Source organism: Aotus nancymaae, unplaced genomic scaffold (genome assembly GCF_030222135.1).
Source record: "Aotus nancymaae isolate 86718 unplaced genomic scaffold, 86718_ANA_hifiasm-v0.15.2.pri h1tg000043l, whole genome shotgun sequence".
Taxonomy (NCBI): domain Eukaryota; kingdom Metazoa; phylum Chordata; class Mammalia; order Primates; family Aotidae; genus Aotus; species Aotus nancymaae.
Genome location: NW_026988457.1, coordinates 12500347 through 12524990, shown reverse-complemented (window position 1 = coordinate 12524990; position 24644 = coordinate 12500347). Strand labels below are relative to the sequence as shown.

The 24644-nt window shown below is 44.7% G+C and overlaps 1 long non-coding RNA gene across 1 annotated transcript; it reads right to left on the bottom strand.

The window, feature by feature from the left end:
* Positions 1-431: 431 nt before the first annotated feature.
* Positions 432-8172, bottom strand: LOC105729177 (uncharacterized). Its single transcript, XR_001110207.1, has 4 exons — positions 8121-8172; positions 3581-3688; positions 1743-1842; positions 432-989 (listed from the first exon to the last, which is right to left on the bottom strand). It is a non-coding gene; the product is annotated as an uncharacterized LOC105729177 (long non-coding RNA).
* Between the last annotated feature and the right edge of the window lie 16472 nt (positions 8173-24644).

Here is a 24644-nt window from a genome sequence, read left to right as displayed (position 1 = left end):
CCATCTGACATTGGATGTCAAACAACTACTTAACAAAAATCCATGTTAGTTAAAGATGCTTGACATTTGAAAAGAAATTATATAGCACTTCCATGTCATAGGTTACAGTTCCTAGACATTTCAATTTCAGACAATTTCAGAGACAAGTAAAGTCGAGAAAAAGCAAAGCAAAACAAATCAATCAGGATTGATAGCAAGATAGAATTGCCGGCTTTTAAAATTTTGGCCAAGTAAGTTTGTTAAAGCAAAAGTTTCATCTGCTCTCACTATCCTTTCGAAAACAAGGTCACAATGAGTAATCAGTCTTTGCTAGGAATGGACACTTGTCCTAATTAAACTGACATATGTAGGTCACACATGTATTCTTATTATACACGCAATGCATATGAACATTGTCCTTCCTTTCCCTTCTATTTACAATTCACTGTGGGTGTGTGACAGTTTGTCCCATTCTGCTACCAAGATGGGGCCGTTTTTGGGAAGCCAAGGTCTTCTTATTTATGTACTTTATGAGTAAACTTGTCTCTGCTGCTTTCCTTCTTTTCCCTTTTGACTTTTCTCTCTGGGCCCCTCCCCCTGTGCACAGCCCCGCGTGTGTTTACAAACACACACAGTGCTAAGGTGCACTGGGCACCCAATCTACCCTGATTTTTTTTTCAGAAACGAGCAAACTGTATGGCAAGTGCTATACATTTTGATTCTGTACCCTTTCTCCCACCTTCTCACTGGAAGTGAAAGGGAAAGGGTTGCCCCTTCCCTTTTCTCAGGAGCCTCCTGAGCCTTCTCTAGAAAGGGGGTCCTCCTTTCTTTACCCTCCACTGCATTTTGGGGCTGCCTGGCTGTGCTGACCCTTCTGGGCCGAGAACAAGGTATACAGGAAGGACAGCAGCCTCCTGCCTTCCCCTCCTGTGCCTCGGTAGGCCTGGGGCATCTGTAGGGCTTCTGGCCCTCTCCTCTCAGCCACAACTTCTGCTGTCCTGGATGGAGTCCTAGGAAAGAAAGGCTTTTGAGTCAGTCGGTTTGTCCCCTTGCCCATTTCCTCCTCCTTCTCCTCCTCCTCCTTCTTTTTCTTTTCTTTTTTTTTTTCTTTTTTTGAGACGGAGTCTCGCTCTGTCACTAGGCTGGAGTGCAGTGGCACGATCCAGGCTTACTGCAACCTCCGCTTCTCGGGTGCAAGCGATTTTCCTGCCTCAGGCCTCCCGAGCAGCTGGGACTACAGGTGTGTGTCACCACTTCCAGTTAATTTGTGTGTGTGTGTGTGTGTGTGTGTGTGTGTGTGTATATTTTTTTTAGTAGTGACGGGGTTTCACCATGTTGGCTGGGATGGTCTCGATCTCTTGACCTTGCGATCCTTCCGCCTCAGCCTCTCTAAGTGCTGGGATTACAGGCGTGAGCCACTGCGCCTGGCCAACCCCTTTCCTTCTCAATGGGAGAAGGCAGAAGACTTCTGGGTAGGCACCTGGGGTCGGAGGCGAGGGCTAAGCATGCGGGACTGGGATGGGAAACCGGACTGCTGATTTGAGTTCTCACACTGCAGCCTCGCTTTGTGAATTATAGAAATGGGACACACCCACAATTAAATATGCACACCCGAAGGCTCTTGAACGCCAGTGTTAAGGGACTTTGACTGCTCCCTTGTTCCTGCTGCCTCTACGCGGCTCACTTCCCTTTCACCCAGTGGAGTGGAGCTCCTACCAGCTTGCTCCCCACCAGGCTGGCCTGTTTCTGCTGCTTTCCTTTACCTTTCTGCCGCCAGCAACTACAGCCGTGCTGGGATCACATTTTCCTTGCAAGGGCAGTGACCCTTCTTGTAGACATATTTCGTCTCTATGGGAGGTCTCTCTATGGTCAGAAAGGAACACACAGAAAATCCATTAGGCCCAATATCCAATCTCTTTCTGGGGTAATAGATGTCAGTGCTACTCGCTGAGATCTGAGTCAGAAATCTGCAGCCTCCTGGAGCTGAGTGCGGCTGAGCTCATTGATCCAGCTGGCCGGCCACACCGACATGCGGCGCGGTGGCAGCTCTCTGCTCATGGGGCCTGGACCCTGCCATATGCAGATGGCAGTCATGCACAGAGGGTGGCCAGGGCCTTCACCTCTTCTGCTTGTTCCCTCCCCCACACACTGCTGTTTAGTGGAGCGGGTTCTGGCAATGCATGGAGGAAGAAGCCAGCGAGGAAGTGGGGTGGGGTGCACGTTTAAGCTGGGCTTTATCTTTTTGGGACTTGTGAGTTTCTTTTGAAGTGATTTGAACCATAAAGAACAACGGTGCTTGTTTTTCATTTGGGAGGCTTCAGTGCTACCAAGAAGCGTCTTAAGTGTGAAGAGTCTCACTGAGGTTGGCGCGCTCTCTCTTCATGTGGTTCGCAGTTCTCATGTTTTACTTAGTTTTGATGTGGTGGCTGTAGCCAATGAAAGCTATTCCCCACCCCGCTCCCCAGTCGCAGTTCAAAGTTATAAACTGAGAGTTTTGGGTTTCTGTCTTCAACGTTTCCTCTCTTTGATGTCTCTGCAGGACCAAGAATGCCAGTTTTTCAGTCACTCCCAGGAGCCTTCATGGGGGCCAGTGGGTGGCTTGGGAAGGAACGTGGAGGGTCACGACATGTGGCCCCCTGCCTTGGCAGGTATCCTGAGTGCAGGCCAGATTCCACCAACTGTGCTAAGAGCTGAAGATGCCTTGGGCACTCCCAGCTCACCTGGGGACAGAGAGAGGACTCCACCATGCTCTCTTGAACGCCACCAACATCCTCTTAACTTTGTAAATCCAAAGATTCTTTTCAGTTTTCATAATCCGTTACCTCCTTCCTGTTCTAGGGCCTGGTGACCTTCCCATCTTTATTTTCTTATTTCTTATTTCTCTCATTATTTTCTTCAGTAAATGCCTTATAAATGGCTAATTCATGTGCCACAGGAGTGGCATAGCGTCACAGTTAAAGGCAAGCTCTGGTGTCAGAGCATCTGTCTGCACAGCCAGCCCTGACTTGTCTTAGATGTATGATCCAGGTAGGTTATGCAGCCTCTCCGGGACTCAATTTCCTCACCTACTGAATGGAGTTAATAATCTTACCAATCTCACGGATTGTGTGAAGATTAGATAATACGGGACACATGCATAGAACAGTGCCCTGGCACATCGTAGGTGCTCAATAAATAATGGCTGCTGTTATGATGATGATTATTATCACTGTGCCAAGCACTAGGAGTACAGCTAATTATCATGGTCTCTTCCCTCCCGGAGCTTACAGGCCAATGGCGGGGACAGCCATCCCACATGTGAAAGTTAGTGTGCTCCAGAGAAAACAGCCAGAACAGAGCTATGCTCTGATAGCCTGTGCTGTTCACTATTCCGCATTCCCTGGTCTCTAACCCTTCTTTTCCTTTCTCCACCCCTGACTTGTCTTTCTCTTTTCTTCTACAATGTAGTGACTCCACGGGATTCTGTTTTTATTTCTCCTTCCTGCCCCCTACACCTCCTTCCAGACTTCCCAGTAGGACTAGCAAAGAAGCCTCAGGATGGATCAAAATATTTCACAGCTGTTACCCAGGAGTCATCTGGGGCAGGAGTGGAGCAACTTACATGTGCAGGCTTCCCTGTGACAGGAAGGTGGCCACAGATGGCCCCCCTGCTCAGCAGTTAAGTCTCTTGCAAGTCACCTAAGCTCTCTACAATTCAGTTTACTCATCTCTAAAAAGGAGAGAATCCATTATGTGGGATTAGTTGAATACACACATACACACACACACACACACACACCCAACATGCATATATATACATATACACACATATATGTTGTCAATTAAATATACAATGTATAGGCACATATAAGCATATATACATAAATGTATGTCTATGTGTATATATGTATATATTTATACTTATGTATGTTTATGTATATATATACACACATATATACATATTTTCCTTGCAAGGGCAGTGACCCTTCTTGTAGACATATTTTGTCTCTATGGGAGGTTTCTCTATGGTCAGAAAGGAACACACAGAAAATCTATTAGGCCCAATATCCAATCTATGTGTTTATACCTATATACACATAAACACGTACATATTAATATTAGTATATATAGATGTGAAAAAAATTTCGGTTCCATGCCTGACCCATAATAAGCACTCAGTCAATGGTAGCTGTAGCTCTAATTACGAGCTGGAGCTTTCGTGTGAATTGTGGTTATTAAAGCTCAGTTTCTGAAATATGGAAAAGTAGTCCTGTACAGTGTAACTCAGCCTTGTGTAGTCACTAAGCAAGGAATATAGAGACAAAGTTGACCCTGACAGGGTCATGTCCTTAAAGGGTTTCACAGGGCAGATTTGTGCACAGGTAACTATAATGCAAGCCAAACTCTAGAAGACAATCAAATTGAGGAAGTCCAGAGGGGAAGCAGTTCTGCTCAGGTCATCAGAGAAGGTATCTTGAAACTCAGGCACTTGAACTTACAGAATCAGAAAAATAATGATGGGTGGATAGGGCTGGAGGGAGGGCATTCTTAATGGAAGGCAGAAGAAAGTGTTTGAGCCAAGGCACAGGTTCAGGCAATCTCGTGGCTGGTTTGGACTCTAACCATCTGGATGGAGTGCAGCAGACATTGAGAGGCTATTTCTGGAAAGGCAGGCTGGAGTCTGTGGTAGAGGGTTTGAAAGCTGTTAAAGAGTTTGCAGCCAACCACACTTTTGAGCTACAAATGCATTGTCCTAGAATAACTCAAAGGATCCATCAAGAAGATCCTAGCTTTCGAAAAGAAGATGGATTTAACAAAAGGAAGAGACTTTCTAAAATAAGGAAATAAAACTGAGTTGAAGCATGCCAGCAACAGCAGCTTCTTTGTTTCTACTGGCAAAGGACTCTGACATGAACAGTCACAGTGCCATGGCTGCCATCAGATTAAAATTGTCAACAGATTTCTATGTGTAATAGAAGCTTTAAACTTTTTTTATTACTTAGAAGAAAAAACATGGAGCCAAACCACAGACATTTTGGTGTTATTAAGTTTTGGTATTTGAGCCTGGTTATGTTGAGGTAATAATCTCAACACCAATTTTTCCCCATCTGATCCATCTTCTGCATACACCAGAACCTTCCAACAGCTCCTCACTACTGAATAAATAATTTCCAAACTCCTAAGTTTGATTTACATCCTGCTTTACTCCTTCAGCCTCTTCTCCTTGTGTCCCCCCATCCTTGAAATCTATATGTTGAAATCCTACCCTCCAGGATGGTATTGAGAGGTGGGTCTTTGGGAGGCGATTGGGTCATGAGGGTGGAGCCCTCATGGATGAGATGAATGTCCTTATAAAAGAGGCCCCAGAAAAACTCCCTCATCCCTTCTACCATGTGAGGACACAGTGAGAAGAGAACCACCTGTGAACCAGGAGAAAGAGGGCCCTCACCAGACACAGCATCTGCTGGTGCTTTGATGTTGGACTTTACAGCCTTCAGAACTGTAAGAAATACATTTCTGTTGCGTAGAAGTCACCTGGTCCATGGTATGTTCTTACAGCAGCCTGAACGGACTCACACACCTTGTCATTCTTCTTATTTGTCCTTACCCTGAACGTATTTAACTCCTCATAGTTGCTTGAGGATGCTCTGCTCCAGTCTGCTCTGTGCTTTTGCAAATATGACTCCCTCTTTATCTTCTTTGCCTGGTTAATCTCTTCTCCTTACCTGAAGCCGTCTTCTGAGGCCACCTCCTCTGAGCAGATTTCCTAAACCCCTGTCAGGTGATGCTCCTCTTTGGCACTCCCGTAGCAACTGTGGCTGTGTTTGCCATGGCACCTCTTCCGCCTTATTGCAGTCACCAATTTAGCTGAACGTCTTCCCCATGTGCTCGTGAGCTCCTGAGGGCAAGAGCTGCTTCTCTCAGTGCCCAGCATATAGTATGAATTAGAAAATCTTTACTTAATTAATAAAGAGCAATTCAGTGAGCCCAAAACACATTGTTCGTCTCAACAAGGTCTTAAGATATTTTCAGGGCCTGGAGACAGTCCTAGCCTTGCGTCCAGCCTACTGTTTAATCTTGAGTACTTAGTATGAAGGAAAGAAAATAATCCATCCTTCAGGAAAAGGCAGGGCCCTCTTGAGGATTTAAAAAATGTTCACTTTGACTGAGGTCAGTGTATAAATGCGGTCTTAGACTTTCTTGCTTCAAAATCAACAAATCTGTAGCTAAAAATTCACAGTTCTGTGCCCCTACCTTATATCTCCTAAATCAAATCCCTGGAGGATGGAACCTGAAATCGGCATTTTTAACCTGTCCCCTTGGTGATCCTGATCTACTCTCAAGCCTTGGAACCCGTGACTTGGGCAAAGTCTCAAGTCAATGCAATTGTAATATTGGTTTGGGAGCTCAGAAGGGGCAATGCACATTGATGCAGTTTTTGTGGTTCAAGAATTCTCAGTGAGACTCAAACCTCTAGAGTAAACTGTATCCCATGCAGGCCAACGTAGGAGAGCACTAGACTTCAGCATGAAACCTCTCTTCTGTTTCTTTTGTTCTGTGGTTTTTGAAACGTTTACAGAACAAGGAACGGGACCAAGATTTTCTGAATGTTATATTATCCGACTTGGTTATTGGAACAAGGGCTGTAGACATAAGCAGTCAGAACAGCTTGACAGGCAAGTGAAGGTCATTAGAAACAGCCCCACCACGGAGGGAGTGGGGAAGACCTGTGTCCCTCTATTTGCAAACAGAAGTAAATAGACCACTCTGTAGGGTCCCAAGTAGCAAGTTTTCTGGTGTTTGGTCACTTTCTGGTTCCAAAGAGTAAACAGTCATTAACCCACAGGAGCTCTCAGCCTCCTAACCAGAGGGCCTCCATCAGACTACAGCCTACCCTCAGGTTAGAGAAGACGGAGAAGGAATTTGAGGTTGTGGTGGCTCTAATATTACTCAAGTGTAGTTTCCATTGAAAACAGGAGACAGAGGGGGCTAAGGACATCTGGCTAGGCTTTTCTGATCTATCTCTTACTGCATGAGAGGGTTGACCTGTTCCTGGCCTTGCTTCCAGCCTACCGTTTCCTCCCTTAGATGAACTATGGTTCGGCTGGTGCAGAGAGGAAAGGCTCTGGGCCACGTGGTAACTGAGACGAAATGGAAGTAGGTGGTTGTGTCCCATCAGGATGCTTTGCTAATGGCTCAGTCTGGTAGCATGACATCACCATCTGAGGATAACACAGATGTGAAGGTAAAACCCTAGTCAAGATAATGCTGTAACTGCAAGGAGACAAGAAACATCAACAAATAAGAGAAGCAAGAGGTTAGAAATGTCCCTTATCTGTGAAACTAAAGGCAGAAAGAAAAACTGAATATACACTGCCAGATGGTTAAAGAGAAGATTAAGGGATGTGTCTCTGATAAATAAGGAACTGTGATCTATTTCTTCATTTTACATATTTTTATTTTTTAAAATTGATAATGAGTTAGAAAAACCTTGGAGATTAAGTTGACCTAGAAGCAAAGGAGAAAATTGTGTTTTTTTCTAGTCATTTCCCCCAACACGGAAGGTCAAGGAGACAAATTTTTTTCTTTTCTTCTTTTCATATATATATATATTTTTTCCCTTTTTGCTTTAAATGTTGTCCTTGAAGATCAAATGGCTTTAGCTAATACAGGATTCTAATCACATTGTAAGACTATCATAATGAAATTGTAACCTTTGAGAATGACAGATCTGCAAGGTGTGGTAAGATGCAGTGATTACTATTTACTGTGCAGGTACTTTAAAACCCATTTGCCCTGAAATAACCAAGAGAAAGTTCTGTATAACAGAACTTTATCTAAACTCTTACTTACCTTGTAACATCTTTAAATTCTTACTAGTACAATCTATAATAAAAGAAGTAATAGTCAAGTAAAGGCCCTCATAAAAAATATAAATTCTGGCTAATGTAAACTTGATGGGTCTATCAAGTTATAATAATAACAGAAAAAAAACCTCAAGCTAAAATAAGGGGTGATTATTTGTATTTCCATAGATTTTTCAGATTTGCCACAGGCTTGTTTTAACTGAATATTCATCATGATTTATGTCTCCATTTTTTTTTTCTGCACACCATTTTTCAGGGATAGATTTATCAAATAAAACAAGTATATATAGTTACCCATTTGTTGAATCAGCATGTCTCATAACTCTGTTCTCGGAATAATTAGGTGTCACTTTTCCAGCAGTTGCTTTAAGAAACACTGATACCAGGCAGGTCTTTGTGACCCTGCCAGACTGACAAGTAAGGACTGTTGTGGTGTTTATACTTCGTGGGTAAGGACAGCTTATCTGCCGCACATGCTGCGTGGGTGTAGGATTCTGGAACATAATCTATGATATGACTCGGCATTGTTAAGCACTGAAGGACTTCGTGTGTCCATGGCTAGTTAGACCCGTGCTCGCCACACACGGCCATATGGTAGCTTCCCACCTTGCTAAACCATCTCTCTTCTGCTTATCTCAGAAATACGTTTCCAGACTTCTCAGTAAGAATGGCATTTGGGTGCCTGTTGTATTTCTAGTTGGCCATCCCTGAGTCACCAGAGTATGCCAAAGCATCACACGGCCTTTCTATTGTGATATTGCTATATACTGAATCATATCCCCCTCGAAATTTGTATGTTGAAGCCTTAAGCCGCAATGTGACTATATCTGGAGATGGGCCCTTTAGGAGATACAAAGCTTAAATAAGGGCCTAAGAATGGATCTCTAATCCAATAAGACTATGGTTTTACAGGAAGAGGCCGAGCTCTCTGTCTCTCTTTCTGCCATGTGAAGACGCAATGAGAAGGCATAGTCTTCAAGTCAGGAAGAGTCCACACCAGAATCCAACCATGCTGAGACCTTGATCTTGGACCACCAGTCTCCAGACCTGTGAACCAATGAATTTCTGTTGTTTAAGCCAGCCAGTCTATAATTTTGTTATAGAATTCTGAAAAGACTATTACACATGTAAAACCTGGTTAGAAAAAAAATTGCTGAGAGGTACTTTCTAACTGAAAGTACCTTGCCTCTTTCTATTCTATCTTTGGAAATATTATTTTCTGCTGCTTCTATGGTGTTATGACTACTCACGAAAATACTAACAATGCTTATGCTAACATATAACATTTACTGAGCTCTCATTATGGCCTGAGCACTGCTTATGCTGTAAGTGATTACACAGTGTTTGGTATATAAGTCAGTCACTGGTCTAAATTATCTGAAAAAGTTAATTTTTATAACAACTCAGGTTGTTAATATTATCACCCCCGTTTTACACGGGGGTAACTAATGTTTAAAAAAAAGTTTGCTTTGCCAAGGTTATTAATAAGTAAGCAGCAGAGCCCAGATTTGGACCAGGAAAGTCTGGTTTCAGAGTCCATACTGTTAACCCTTCTGTTATCTTGCCTATGAAAAGTTTGTTATAGCTCTTAAACTATACCACAATCCTACAAAGCAGATGTTATTAGTTTTCTTATTTTGCTGATGGAGAAACTGAGGTACAGAATGGTCATGTAATTTTCCCAGTATCAGACAGTCCAACCTGAGCCAGATAATTCTAGAGGCTTCCAGCCTTTTCTTCTCTGTGGGTTACCTCAATATGACAAGGCTGGAGGCTGACTGTCTTCTGCAGGTGGTATTTAAGAACTTCCACGCAAAGGGTTGAGGTAGTTAACAGCTACTGAAATGGGGTGTGTGTTTCAGAGAAGCAGACAGAGGTTTGTGACATTTTCCAGCCTGCAGGTACGAGATCTATGCCCTACTGAGTTCCATATGCTTTACCCAGGGACTACCATCTCAGAGGCACTGAGAGAATTCGAATCTCTGGACTCTGATTATCAGATTCCATGTGTTCAGGAGTCAAAGCTTCATCTGGAGCGGGAACAACTTCTCTGGTTCAAAGTCTGCAGTGCACCTGCAGATTTCCCATTAAACTGCCTGCTGAATCAGGAATAATGATTCTCAGGGGGAAGAGATATTATTTGCATTTGAATTAATGTTGAGTTCGGAGTCACAGATTCCTCATCAAGAAGGATTTAGAGCAATTGCTGATATCCTGGGGATCTGTGACCAGCTCATTATTTCCATCTCACAGGGTAGTGCTAGAATTTTTAATTTTTTTCAAGTCTTCTTTCGAAAGTTTGGCTCTCTTTATCCCCATGATCATAATTATAATAATTTTGAAACATCAGTCTGCTCAGATATCAAGGTGTTGAATGGATAATTTCACTTTAATGAATTAGTCTCATATGGGCTTATTTTCCACATCTGTCCTAAGCTGAATAGCTAACTGGTTAATATGAGAACTGTTCCGTTTCATTAGCTTCTCCCTGTTGATTTCCTTGAGGTGGAACTGATACATTGCCAGTTGCAAGCTCTGTCAGCTCTTTCCTTTTAGGCAAAGCACACATCCAAATTCTCTTCTAAGGCACTGATGCCAACTAAGAAGAATAAAAAATGAAATAGTTTGATCATCCAGATAAACTGCAGGATTCCATATACCCGGTGGCTTCTGAGAGATTAGCAAGTACTTGTTATGGACGTCATGAACCCTTGTACCTGAGGCCATGGTGGGTAAATTGTACAAGTAAGGCCACAAAGCCCTGGCCAGGATGGGTGTGGGCTGAGGAGCAGAGAGGGAAAGAGGTTTGGCTGGTGAACTTAGGAAGGAGAGGACAGGGGAAGGAAATGGGGTGGCAGTGGACCCAGGCGGCTTTGGTGAAGGTTTTGAGTTGGAGTATAAAATTTCCAACCTCTTTGGAAGGAGGGCTCTTGATTGTTGCAGTGGCTAGTTCAGCCGAGATGGAGAAATGATCAGTTAGGATGCTCTTCCTCTAAGTGAGAAACTGACAAACACGGAGGCAGAGCACCTCTCACAGCAAGAACCAGAGTGTACCTAAGGACTAGGTCTGTTGGACATGACCAGATCTAGGACATGACTGTGTTCACAAAGACCCAGGTTCTTTCTGTCTGTCGTTCTGCTATGATGTCCTTGGCAGTGGTTTCATTTTCAACCTTGCTCTCCTCAAGGCCGTATAATGACTCCCAGAAAAGATCGGGGCTGCATGCTTGCTTCCCTAGAGCAGGAGAAGGGGAGACTCTATCTTCATTCACAGGAGAAAAATTCATTTATCTGATTGGGCCAAATTGGTCAAGAGACAGAGAAAGAATCAAGCACATATGAGGCCTTGTGCCAGAATCCTTGTGCATCTTCCTTCCTGTTGAGTGGCAGTGTGGATGACACGCCATAGGATATGCCTGTGTGGTTCTCTCTGCACCCACCAAGTTGTTCCAGCTCTGAAGTGAACAAAGGCAACAGCACTCATTTCCAGCAGAAAACGAGCTGCCAGGCCATTCCAGAGAGACTTGAAACTCCTGATGGGGCATAAAGAGTTAAGTGAGTTTGAGGGCCTCCTTGTGAGGGGAAATGGAAGACAGTGAAAAGAATGGAAGATACCAGTTTAGTGGAGGCCACTTACTGAGTCGAATGCCATCCCAACTTTAAACTAGATCAGCTTCTCAACCTCAGTACTGTGCTACTCTCAACTCGGAGCCAGACGTTTCCCATCGTGGAGGGCTGTCCGTGATGACGAAACACACTGAAGGATGTGTAGCAGCGTCCCTGGTCTCCACCCACTAGGTGCCATTAGCATCCTTCCTCTCCCCATGTGACAACCGAAAACATCTCCAGAACACTACCAATGCGCCCTGTTGAGATTTTTGTGCCCTCATTGAGAACCACTGCCTTAGAGTGAGGCAGGAAGTCGAGTGGTCAGGAATGATGGGGTTGGTTAGATGCTTCTCTCTAAAAGATTGAGGAATTGACAAAGGTGGCCGACAGTGTGCACAGACTGCCTTACAGCTGCAGAACTAACTTTGCGCCCATGTGTGGGGAAACTTCCAAAGGAGGTTTTAGGATCAAGAAGCCATCTGATTAAAGCACTGACGAGGGCCAGTTTATGCAAGAAGGAGTGTAGGGATTGATTGAGAACTGCGTGAAATGTAACTAAATATCTAGGCACGAACAGAAACCTGTATTGCGTGTGTATGATGATAATAACACTGATGACAGGACTGCAAGTTGCTACATACCTGGTAAGTGCCAGGAACTGCGGCAAACACAGATTATACCCAATTTATAATCCCACAACTACTCTGCAAGGTGACAGTTGCCCTCATTTTATAGATGAGGAATCTGAGGGTTAGACAGGCCCTGTGACCTACTCAAGCTTCCGCCACTAGTTGTGGTGGAGACAGGCTAAGCCCCAGTTCTATCTAATTCCAAAGGCTGTGCTGTTTTTTCTAGAACATAGTATATATGATCAGAATGTGGGGTGTGTGTTTCACATAAACTGTGAGAACTTCATTATCATGTATTATATACACACATATCAAATAGGTATATAGGTAGAGATGCTCTTGACATATAAGATCATGTGGTAGCTCACAGAACTTTATTAAATTCATAAAGCAACAGATATTTACTATCAGAACCCCTGAAACCATCATTTGCTGGGAGTTCAGAGTCCTGAGACCCCTTGAGCTCTTTTGAATCCAAGAGAAGAAGAGACTGGGTCATAGCAGCAGCTAGCTGCTGTGTAGGGAAAGGGTCTGCCGCAGGGGCAGGGTCTGGGACCACCTGGGAAGGAGCCCCCTAGGGAAAGGCTTTTTTTTTTTCCAAGATGGAGTCTTGCTCTGTCGCCCAGGCTGGAGTGCAGTGGCATGATCTCGGCTTACTGCAACCTGTGCCTCCTGGCTTCAAGTGATTCTCCTGCCTCAGCCTCCTGAGTAGCTGGGATTACAGACATGCCCAGCTAATTTTTGTATTTTCAGTAGAGACGGGGTTTCCATGTTGGCCAGGCTGGTCTTGAACTCCTGACCTCATGACCCACCTGCCTCAGCCTCCCAAAGTGCTGGGATTACAGGCATGAGCCACCATGCTTGGCCTGGCTCTTGAGAACTGAGATGAAGTTTCTCTAGAGCAGCTCCTTAAACTTTCATGGACAAAGAAGTCATCTACTGTTTAGTTAAGCAGATTCAGATTCAGAACCTAGGGTGGGGATTGGAATTCTGCATTCCTAATGAGCCCAGGGTGATGCCGCTGGTTCAGGTCATCCTTTGAGCAGCAGCAGTAGCAGAGAAACCGTATTCTTCTGAATGGTTCTCTATACAGCAAGTCCATTGAGAAAGGAACTGGCCATAAAGAAACTACCAGACACAAGAGGGCCAAAGTGCTAAGATGAGCAGTGGAGAGGCAGGGAGAAAGGACAAATAGGACTTTCCCCTTCTGATAAACTATCAGAGGGAGGGAAGGAGGGAGGGAGGGAGAGAGAGGGAGAGAAAGAGAGAGAAGGGGCACAGTGTGGCTTGAAACATTAGAGAACAAGGGTTTCGAAGAAGTTTGTAAAATTACAACTTCATACAGCAGGTAGTAAACTTATGGAGCTCATCATCCCTAAGTAAAGATTAAAAATATAGTTAGAAAAATGCTATAAATAAAATAGTAAATTACATCCTTGCAGTAGGTTACCGAGGGAAGGGAGGCTGTGTTGGAACACCTCCCTAACTTTGAGGTCGACACACATGTAAGCTCTGTCCTCACAGTTTCTAAACCAAAAATGGGGATTTATGATTCAGCAAAGGATTCTTTTTTTTGTTGTTCCTGTCTCTGTCTCTGGGTGTGAGAGATATTGGAGGATGCAGTATGAGTGCTAGGGTATTAGCATTTCTAAGACCTTTGGATGGTTTCTGAGAACAAAATGTTAACCATTGAAGCCAGTGTTGAACCGGGAGTATTGTACCGTCTGTGGACAGTTCTTCAGATGCTTGCTACATTGGGCCAAATTCCCAGGTTATTCCAGTAGTACGGGGTGTGTGGAATAAAGACTGGACGTGTTGTTCTGTGCTTTGGAGCTAGATGGTCTGGACCTCAACCCCTTTATGCCAACTCTTTATTTATTCTGCTACATTTGCTCCTCTTCCCTTACTTCCTAAGGTGGCTTTAGGATGTGTCTTTAAATATTGCTTTCATTACATTTCCTAAACTCACTTATTTCACAAATATTTGTAAATTACTATGTACCCAACACCAGGCAAATAAAAATGAACAAAACACACTCTCTCTCCTCTCATGAAGTTTACAGATGAGTGGAAAAAAGGTGGGCAGCAAAGTTTGTACTTACTTCTCTTTTTTTTTGAAACGGAGTTTTGCGCTTGTTGTCCAGGCTGGAGTGCAATGGCATGATCTCGGCTCACCACAACCTCCACCTCCCAGGTTCAAGTGATTCTCACCTCAGCCTCTCGAGTAGCTGGGATTATAGACGTGTACCACCATGCCTGGCTAATTTTGTATTTTTAGTAGAGACAGGGTTTCTCCATGTTGGTCAGGCTGGTCTCAAACTCCCAACCTCAGGTGATCCACCAGCCTTGGCCTCCCAAAGTGCTGGGATTACAGGCGTGAGCCACCGTGCCCAGCCTGTACTTACTTCTCTTAATGATAACTTATTTTAAAAGTGCTTGGAAGCATGCACACAATTACACACACCTGGGGACGGCCTCAGATTGGTGGGTCCCAGCAGGCCTCTAAGAAAATGGCTTTCCAGTTGGAACTCTGAGGATGAGTGGGAGTGAGCTTGACAAACATTAAGGAGATAAGATCACTCTAGGGGTAGGGCAAGATGGCTAAAGAAGAGAAGAGCTTGGAAGCTGGTGTTGGTGGATATCATGATTGGGGCTAGGAGTGCTCTGTCCGCTGAAGCTGGAGACACTGTTCCTAGGGGATCTTCTAGGCTGAGGTCCGCTCTGGTTCCCTCCTCCATGCACTGGAAATCCATCAGAAGGTTTCAAGCAGGTCTGCTTTCGCTTGCTCTGGGACTTGGAATGTTCTAACCCAAAACCCAAGACGGATACTTGACACCGAGGCTTGGGTTTGGACTTGGCAAGCTCAGCTGCCCAGTGGGCACCAAGATGGGCAGGGAGAGCTGCCTCAGTCACCCACTGGGGATAAATCGAATGCGATCTGTGTCATATTCAACCTGTAAGGCACAGGCTGACTTTGTCACAGAGAAGAGGGGTGTCACGAACACGGAACACAAGAAAGGAAAGAGCTACCCATCTCCATCATTTATCCTTTGGCATAAAGTAGGAGCAGCGAGTCCCACACAGAACCCTTCAGGCATTTGCCATTAATTGTGTTTTGTACTAACAGAGTTTTCTTCCAGGAGTAACTAACGAAGTGCTGTAAAGACCTCAGAAACTGTTTCATATTTACATTCTCTCATCTGCACATACTATCCCCTCAGGTTTGGGGGATAATTTAGATTATTATCTAAAAGGATTAGCCACTTAATGGTAGCTGGTAGATTAAGCTGGAAAAACATTTGTTTTCAATGTCTTACCATGATGCATAGGAAAATAATTGGCTTTCTCTCTCTCCTTTTAAAAATATCAGAATGTAATTGTTTAATGTGAAGGAAATACATTCACATTATTCTCACATACCTTGGTCTCCAAGCTAGAAATCTCTTAGCCCATAGACAGGGGGCTGATTTTTAGCCCATTGTACTGCTTATGAATCAGACATCCCTTAGGAATAAAAGGGTATGAGTGTCAAACCAGAAAAGGCAAATCTTTCCTTAGCTTATAGACTCTGGTTACATTTTCTGGAGATCCACTTGCAGTTTGGGAAAAAAGGGGAAAGATGGAGCTTGGAATTCTGTACAGTTTTTAATGAAAGAATTCACTTTTCTTATATCCGTTTAGCATAAAAAGTTTTCAGGAAGAAATTCTTATACTGTTGTACTTCCCCGTTCACCTGTAAGCCCCCCAAAAATATATCTTGAAGGTGGAATCCTGCAAAAAAAAAGAGATAAAATTCAGTATTTGTTTCCATGGGAGGGCAAGTATCAGATTAGAGAAACCAAACTGTCAAAGACTCTAAGTCAGTATAGCTGAGAACTTGAGAACATTGTTTAATTCCACCCAGGAGCTGTCATCATTTATTTGTTTTCTCAGTGTCTTAAAACAGTTTGGGAAGAAGTTGAGGCCATAATTTCATTCCAGCTATTTTGATGTGAGATTTTTCCCCATCAATCGCCACAGATGAAGAGCTTCTCCAGATACATGTGGACTTGGAGATGAGGGAGAAAGTAAATCCTGAGAAGATTTGCATGTCACATGCTTAGGGCACTGGGAGATGGCCTGAGTTTTAAGTTTTCTTTCTCCCTGTGAGACCTCAGCTCAAGAGTAAAACCATAAGTAGATGTTCTAGGAGTTCGGAAGAGGTGTCTGTGATACACAGAAACAATGTTAGAGAATGATCCTCTGCTTCATGATCAGTGATAACAATAATTAAAGGGTTTTGGGACCTCAATGGTCACCACTGCACTGTTTAATAGTAATTATTGGGTAATTACATATTATTAGAGCAGAGCTATATAATCATATAATTGTTATTATTAAGCATGTTGACCATTGCGGTTCCAAACCCATCTTCATTTGCGGGGCCTCTTTTGGGATGGTAATTGAGATAATAAGGGAGAAGGTAGAGAAGAGGGAAAGTGACTGGGTGGGGGCGTGTGTGCTTGGCTCAGCTAGAACAAAGGACCCGGAGACAGACCCTGAGGAATCAATGACATCTGTGCTGGAGCGGCTGGCTGGCTGGCATCTCCGACTGACCCGTGAGATAATTATTCTCAAAGAATTCCTGGCACAGAGTGTTCTGGCTTCATTTCCCTTCACTGCCTCTGCAGAGTGTCTGACGGTGGCAGTGCACGAGGGCACAGAACAAGTGTCCCCGACTTGGTCTCCACTCTGTGAAGTGCCTGTGAACCCATAGGATGTGGGGGACAGAGAGGTGGGTTACTAAAGACAGTTCAGACCAGGAGGCCAATTTCCAAAGCCTGTCACCCTGTCTTATTTTATTGCTCCTCCAGCAGCCCTCAGAGGGGAGGCAGTATGTTCTAACCCACAGAGCCCGAGAGACTTAGAGTCAAACCCAAGTGCCAGCTCTCCCCGTGCTGTGTGGCCTTGGGAGTGGGGTGACTTCATGTCACCTCGTGTGTCAAGTGGGGAGAATAACGTCCTCTACACCAGGTGGCCGCAGGATGGAGACCAGGTGTGCCCAGCACCTGCAGTAGCCTGGGCTGGGATGAGTGTGAGTGACAGCTGTGGGCAGAGGTGGTCCTGGACTGTTCTGCAGTTCTTTCAGGAGATAAGCCAGCCCCAGGGAGAATAGGAAGTTTGCCCTGGGTCGCCAGGGTTCCTAAGTGGCAACCCTGAGATTAACCCCCTCCCCCAACCCCTCTCATCAGGGGCTGGGCTCCTCACCCAGATGGACTCTGGCCCCCCTCCTTCCAGGCTGCCCTGGTGGCAGGGGCCTCGGGCGGCTCTGAGGTGCAGGGTTGAGCTTGGGCATTCCATGGCGTCCTCCATTTTTCGGAGCAGAGGGCACGCCAAGGCTTGTTTGCTTCCATCTTGAGTGTCGCCCAGGTCACAGGGAGGAGTTGCTAAGCAGTGAGGGAGCCTCCCCGGGCTGCAGGAGCGAGAAGGGGCGCGGCCGTGGCAGGAAGAGCAGAGGAGGAGGAGGAGGAGGAGGGGGAGGAGGAGGAGGGGGAGGAGGAGGAGGGGGAGGAGGAGGAGGAGGGAGAGGAGGAGGGGGGAAGGAGGAGGAAGGGGAGGAGGAGGAGGGGGAGGAGAGGGAGAAGGAGAAGGAGGGGTAGGAGGAGGGGGGAGGAGAGGAAGGAAGGGGAGGGGGAGGGGGAGAAGGGGGAGGAGGGGGAGGGGGAGGGGGGAAGGAGGGGGAAGAGGGGAGGGAGAATGGGGGAGGAGGGGGATAGGAAGGGGGAGGTACAGGTACAGCTCGGGTGTGGCCAAAGAGGAGGAGGAGGAGGAGGTACAGCTCGGGTGTGGCTGAGCCCCTTGCCCCTCGCAGCTCCCCTTCTGGAGGGGTGACAGAGTTACACGAGTCTTCAAAATGGAGGTGACAGTGGGAGCTAAGCGATGAGAACACGTGGACACAAAGAGGGGAGCAACACACACCAGGGCCTACTCGGGAGTGAAGAGTGAGAAGAGGGAGAGGATCAGGAAAAATATCTATCGTGTACTGGGCTTAGTACCCCAGTGACGAAATAATCTGTACAAAAACCCCCCGTGACATGAACTTACCTGTGTAACCTGCACACGTACCCTGGAGCCAAAATAAAAGTTAAAACCACCACCATCACAAAACAAAATGGAGATAACGACCCAAATCATTTCATGAATAACTCCATTACTTATTACTTATGGAGTTGTTTATGGAATGATTTGTGACCCCTGCGGCCATCACAAGCACAATTTCAAATGCTTAATAGGAAAATTACCCCTAAATACACATATTTAGAGTTAGAGACACCATTGGGAGCAGGAGAGGACTCACCTCTGTGGTTTCTTTCTTTTTCTTGCTTCCTTTTTTGTTTTTTGAGATAGAGTCTCACTCTGCCCCTCAGGCTGGAGTGCAGTAGTGTGGTCTCCGCTCACCACCTCCGCCTCCCAGCTTCAAGCGATTCTCCTGCCTCAGTCTCCTGAGTAGCTGGGACTACAGCCTGCGCCACCATGCCTGGCTAATTTATTTATTTATTTATTTATTGTAATTTTAGTAGAGATGGGGTTTCACTATGTTAGCCGGGATGGTCTAGAACTTCTGACCTCGTGATCTTACCGCCTTGGCCTCCTAGAATGCTGGGATTACAAGCGTGCGCCACTGTGCCTAGCTCACCTCTGTGGTTTCTTCCAAGAACATGACTCCTGGAGAGAAAGCCACTCAAAATTAGACGGAGGAATGCAGGAAAAAAAAAAGGATAAGGCAGCTCATGAAATACAGAGTCTTTAAAACTAAGCATTGAGTTTCTCTGCATTCTTTCCGTCCTGCAAACTCACATTATTTATATCTCCCTTTAATAGGAAAGAAAAGTAAAAGGTGTAGCTAGTCTCTCCCAGTGTGGCTAAAGTCACGTTAAAATGAGGATCTTATGACTTTCATTTACCCAAACTAGTGCCTCTAGCTCTAGATTATATGATTAACAGGAGTTTTGTGTGTGTGTGTGTGTGTGTGTGTGTGTGTGTAATATGTATACGAATTTTTCGGTCTCCTCAGAATCAGAACATCAATTTCTGATTTTCTTATTTTACTATAAGATAATATAAGGTTGGCGTGAAACAGGAGGTAAATTTAGTGCTGAAATGAATAACTGGCCTGGGATCAGAGAAGATGAAGGGTAGAGTGGTCATTTTGGGTAGATGAGTGCAGCCAGAAGTGATGGGTGCTGGGTATTTTTAAGTAGTGTCTGACATTTGGAACTTTGGGCAAGTCTGGCTGCTGTGGCAGTATTGAGTCAGCCACCGTGAGTCAGGAGGAAGTCACCTTTGGTGCCACTACCATTGCCAGCAAGACGTTCTTCTTTCTCAGGGAAGTTTCACTTGATTTGTCACTTGCTATAATCCATGGGGGAGCCAGAGGAGGAGGGCTCATTTTGTTGGCTGATTGGTTTTTCAGTGACCATGTTGGAGATACGGCCATAATAGCTTGGAACAAGAGTTATAAGACTAGGTTCTGATTTTGACCTATGGTTAGGGAGACAATATACTTTATCTTTCAAAGACACCCTTGAGAGTCAAAGGAAGCCCCTTAACAGTTACTACGGAAGAATATATGGAAACAGGGACTGCCCTGGGCAAAGTGATATATACAGTTACCCCACATTGGTCTTGGGTAAGTCACTTAACCTCTTTGACTCAATTTCATTAATTTTGAAAAAAAAAGATCCTGTCCTGTCTATCTCAAAGGCTTTGAGGCTCACATGAAATAAATGTAGAAGGTGTTTCAAAAACAAGTGACCACTTTTCAAATTTACAGGCAATTTCTCAATGTCCAGAATGGAGCTTAGCGGCTTAGGACTCCTTTATAGTGCTGAACCTGCTAATAAGCTCTAAGAGTTCCCACTTTTGATTACAGAGAAACTGTTCATTGTCATTTCCATAATCCTTGTACCCCTGTGGAGCCAATATCGTTAATGGATTTATCTTTTGGTGTAAGGAAGAGGTATAATGTCTACCACCCAGTGGTGGAGTTATACAGTATCCTCATTTTCCTCTTCTGGTCAGAGAATGAGGAAAAGAAGTTTTCTTACTAGTGTTTTGAGACGCCTAATCATGGTCACAAGAATTAGCATCAGAAAGCCAAGGAATGGCATCAAGTTTGAGGTTTTCATGTGGTTTTTAGAACATTTACAGAATGACTGGCTATCCAAGCTCATCTGTCTCTGCTTATAACTATTTTGGTGGTCTCTAAGTGACAATAATCAAAATATCACTGGTTGTGCCATATAATTTCTTCATAACACAAAGCCTAAATGTATTCCTCTTTGCTTCCTTGGAAGACTGTTGCTGTAAGTGTGGGCTATGACAATCTCCCTCACATAGTATTGGGGGGTCCCTGTTGGAGTATCCAAGGCCCTCCAGAGCCTGATTAATTCACTGCTGCAAATGCTGACCTTGACTCAGAGATACAAGCTGAAGATTTAAGGTCAAACAACAAAAAATATTAGGAAACTTGTTGTAATTACATGGTGGGAGCATAGTGTGCTGGGAGCCGAATGTTGATTAATGTTAATTTTAGGATAAACAGAGGGAGAGAAAGGAAAAGCAAGTGGACTCCAGAGCTAAAAATATTCTTGAGCTGAGACTCAGCACTGATGGGTGTACAGTCTGATAATTACTCCCGAATGGCGATTACCTGTTCTTACATAATTAACCTTGAGGCTCATCTGGACTGCTGGATCTTCTTTCCTGGAACGTACCAGTCACTGTGATTCACAGACCACTGAACTAAATCCAGAAATGCCTGCATGCTTGGTGACTCCACACTGCCCGTTCAGAACAAGGGCCTTCTCTTTCTGGAATCTAGGAGAGAGATTGTTCACTAGAGACTAAATCTCTTGGGAAGGTAATAAAGGCAGCAAAGTTGCAGATACTTGCCTTGACGGTAGTGATGTGATTTAGATAGTAGACACAGAGGAATTACAGCTTCACTTAATTAAGGCCACTTGAAGAGCCTTCCCATTCTAGAGTCCTCTCTGTCTCACTTGGGAAAGCTTGGACAAGAAAATGGAAAGCAGTCCTTCAGGGTCTGGCACTGATTGGTACAAGCTGTATCCAAAATAAAGAGGAAGTGAGAGACCCAGGGAGGCAGAAGAAGGCTCTTTAAGTCTGTGAATGTGAAATGAAATGTAATATTTTAAACTAGAGCTGGGTTGAAATTAAATGGAAGTGAAGGGTGGGGAGGTGAGAGAATACTGTGCTCTTTTCTCTTTTAGAGACCTTCCGAGACTTGGCAGGACTATAGTCAATCATAGCAAAGTGATTTAATTCCTTTTCTAGAGCAGATATTGTTGGTTGCTTACCAGTGGCTATCCTCCCTCTCATCCTTGGAATAGAAACCTGGCTTTACTTGGAGAATCCGCCTTCCTCCATGCTGCTGTGTGGCTGGTCATTCCGTGTCCTTTCCAGGCACTGGTTTAGGCAAGAGCCTGTGGTGCAGTTTTGCCCAGTGACATGTGGAGGAGTGTTTGCGGGAGCATAGCGGCACCTGGGAAAGTATTTTGCTTGTAAGAAGAGATTACTAGGAAGATGAAGGAGGCAGCTTCAGCCTCTTCTGCTGGATATAGGTGTTTGTAAGTGGGGCTGGAGGCTACCATCTTGCTTCCATGAAATGAGCTAGCTTCAGTACAAGCCAAACCGTTGAGTTGGGGGCAGAGCTGAAGACAGGAGCTTTGCTCACTTAGGATATCTAGAAGCCCATGGATTAACTAACCTTGGAGCTGTGCTGCCTTGGAATGGAACTTCTGACTAGATGAACAAATCCTTTGTTGCTTACAGCAGTTGAGTCAGGGTTGTTACTATCATCTGAAAACATCCTAACTGATACAGTATGTTCTTAGGCAAGTTATATCCATTTCTGTCTATACGAGGAGCCTGGCATCCTTAGGAGGGAGTCTTCTGAACCCTCCAGTGGACAGTGCACAAGGTGAGCAGTAACAACTACAATAATGAGGGCAGGCATGGTGGTTCATGCCTGCAATCCCAGCACTTTGGGAAGCTGAGGTGGGTGGATTGCTTAATGCTAAGAGTTCAAGGTTGCAGTGAGCTATGATCATGCCAGTGCTCTCCAGCCTGGATGACGGAGCAAGACCCCATCTCTAAATTACAAAAAAACACAAAAACTATGATAATAATCTGTACTTGTTTAGGTTACATACTTTCTGAAATACTTTTACATTGATCCTTCATAACATCTCTGGGATGCAGGCAAGAGGAACATTGTTAGTCTTATTTTCAAGATCAGAAAACTAACACAAAGAGACAAAATGAGTTATCTGACATGTCTAAGGACATATTGATGGCAGAGCTAGTGTAAAACCTGAGTCTGGGAGAGAGAAATGTTTTGACAGTGAAAAAAAGTAAATGTAGGAAAAGATTTAAAAGCATGGACTTTGGAGGTTGCCAGAACTGGGTTTAAACTCCTACCCTACCTCTTGTTAACACTGGGGTCTTAAGTCACTTAAATCTCTTGGAACTTCCTAACCTGCAAAGCAATAATTATAAAACCCGTATCACCAGGACATTTAAGAAATATAAGAAAAAAAATTTATTTCAAGTACTGAATTCAGTGCTTGGCATGTAACACGCTTCCCTCTCCTGAGTACTACTCACCTCTTATGAAAGAAACTGTAACACGCTTCCCTCTCCTGAGTACTACTCACCTCTTATGAAAGAAACTGTAACACGCTTCCCTCTCCTGAGTACTACTCACCTCTTATGAAAGAAACTGTAACACGCTTCCCTCTCCTGAGTACTACTCACCTCTTATGAAAGAAACTGTAACACGCTTCCCTCTCCTGAGTACTACTCACCTCTTATGAAAGAAACTGCGGTGACCCTGTCCCTGAAGCTCTTAAAAGATGAAACGGGCAACCAGGAGTCCCAACCAAGGCAAAAAACTAGTTCGAACTAATTATTTCTAGAAATCCTTCAAAATGCATGAAAAGACAAGATAAAACAGAGGATTAACACTGAAACTATTTCTGGCCAGTTGATGAAAGCAAGTGACAGAAAACAGGATGCTGTGTAATGGAGACAGGGCTGGGTAATTTATGTGGGAATGAAAATAAGGCCATAAAAACAGACCAGGAAGGAGCTGGCAATGTGCAAGTATGGAAGAAAAGGGGCGTGGGGCCGTAGGGGTACGCAAGCTCAACGTAAGTCAGTGTGTTTTGCTCTTATTAAGAAAAAGGCTGTCGGGGCCTTGGAACTCGTAAACACACACCCAACACGCGGGAATGCAAACTTATCCTCCCACCCCGTCCAGCCTTTGCCAGGCCTCTCTTAGAGCTCTATGTTCTTTGTGGCCTAGGCTGTTAAGTGGAATGAAATAACCAAGAAGGGGATTGAAAAAAAATCCAGGGAAGGCGAATGGCAACGATTAAAGGGCTATAAAGCAGGACCGAAGACACTGCAATGATTTCTCTTATGGAAATGAGAGCAGGCAGGGAACCCACTTATTTCCAGGCATGAAGGGGTGCAGAGGGCAAAATGGCCTTCCACCCTTCTGTAGCCTCCGCACCTGAAACTTTTTTGAGTGTTGACTTGATGCTCAGAGGAATGCTCACTGGAACATTAGGGTTTCAGATTTTCAGGTTTAGGGTGGTGCTCAGTCTGTGGTGCTTGTTAGTACTTAACACAGTGCTTAGGACATAGGAATAAGTCAATAAATATTAGCTATGATTACTGAGTAGGCAGAGAGTACCAACTTATTCCTTCAAATCCCTTAGTCTTGGACTAGCCTTACTGTGTTCATCCCCAGCTCTAGTGGTGGTGGTAGCTCGCTGTACTCCCCACCCGAGCTTTTTATCCATGTTCACTTCTCCTGAGACCCACCTGAAGAGGGAGAAGGGGCAGTTGCTGTGGTCATGTGGCCCTGACTCTGCCCTGTTCACAAAGTGGAAGATGTACACTCCTCTGGCCCCGAGCTGGGCTGCTCATATTCCGTCTCTCCTCCCCTTACTCTTTCTTTGAGGAATTTCAACTTAGAGACACGAGAGACCAGGACTCAATTAGTGGTGGTGTCTGAAGTTGGGAGGTCGTATGGACGTGGTGTTGGAAGCCTCCTTGTTAGGACTGGCCATGTAAACCAAGCTGGTCTCCAGAAAGGAGACAGTGCAACAGAGGGGAGTGCTCCCTGCCTGGCAAGCTCCCCAGTCTCTCGAGGCCTGGCTGCACTTTTTGCAAATTCTCTATAAGAAACCCCTTTGTGGTTTGAGCTGCTTAGTTCCTTGAAACCAAGTGACCCCTATCCTGGACACTGGCCCACAGTCCCCTCTGTCAAGACTGAGAAGCCACTCAGTAAATGTCGATGATGGTGATAATGATGATGACAAGAAAGAAGGAGGGGGACAAGATAAAAAATCCGTTTGAGTGTCTACGTGCTTCTTAGACACTGTTGTGTTCTTCTGAAGCCATCTAAGAGGCGAGGGGTTCTTGTTGCTTTTGTTTTGTTTTCATCACTGCCCTGCCTTAGCTGTGGGTCCAGACAAGACGCACACTTGGTGAGTTCTTCGTTTTCTTG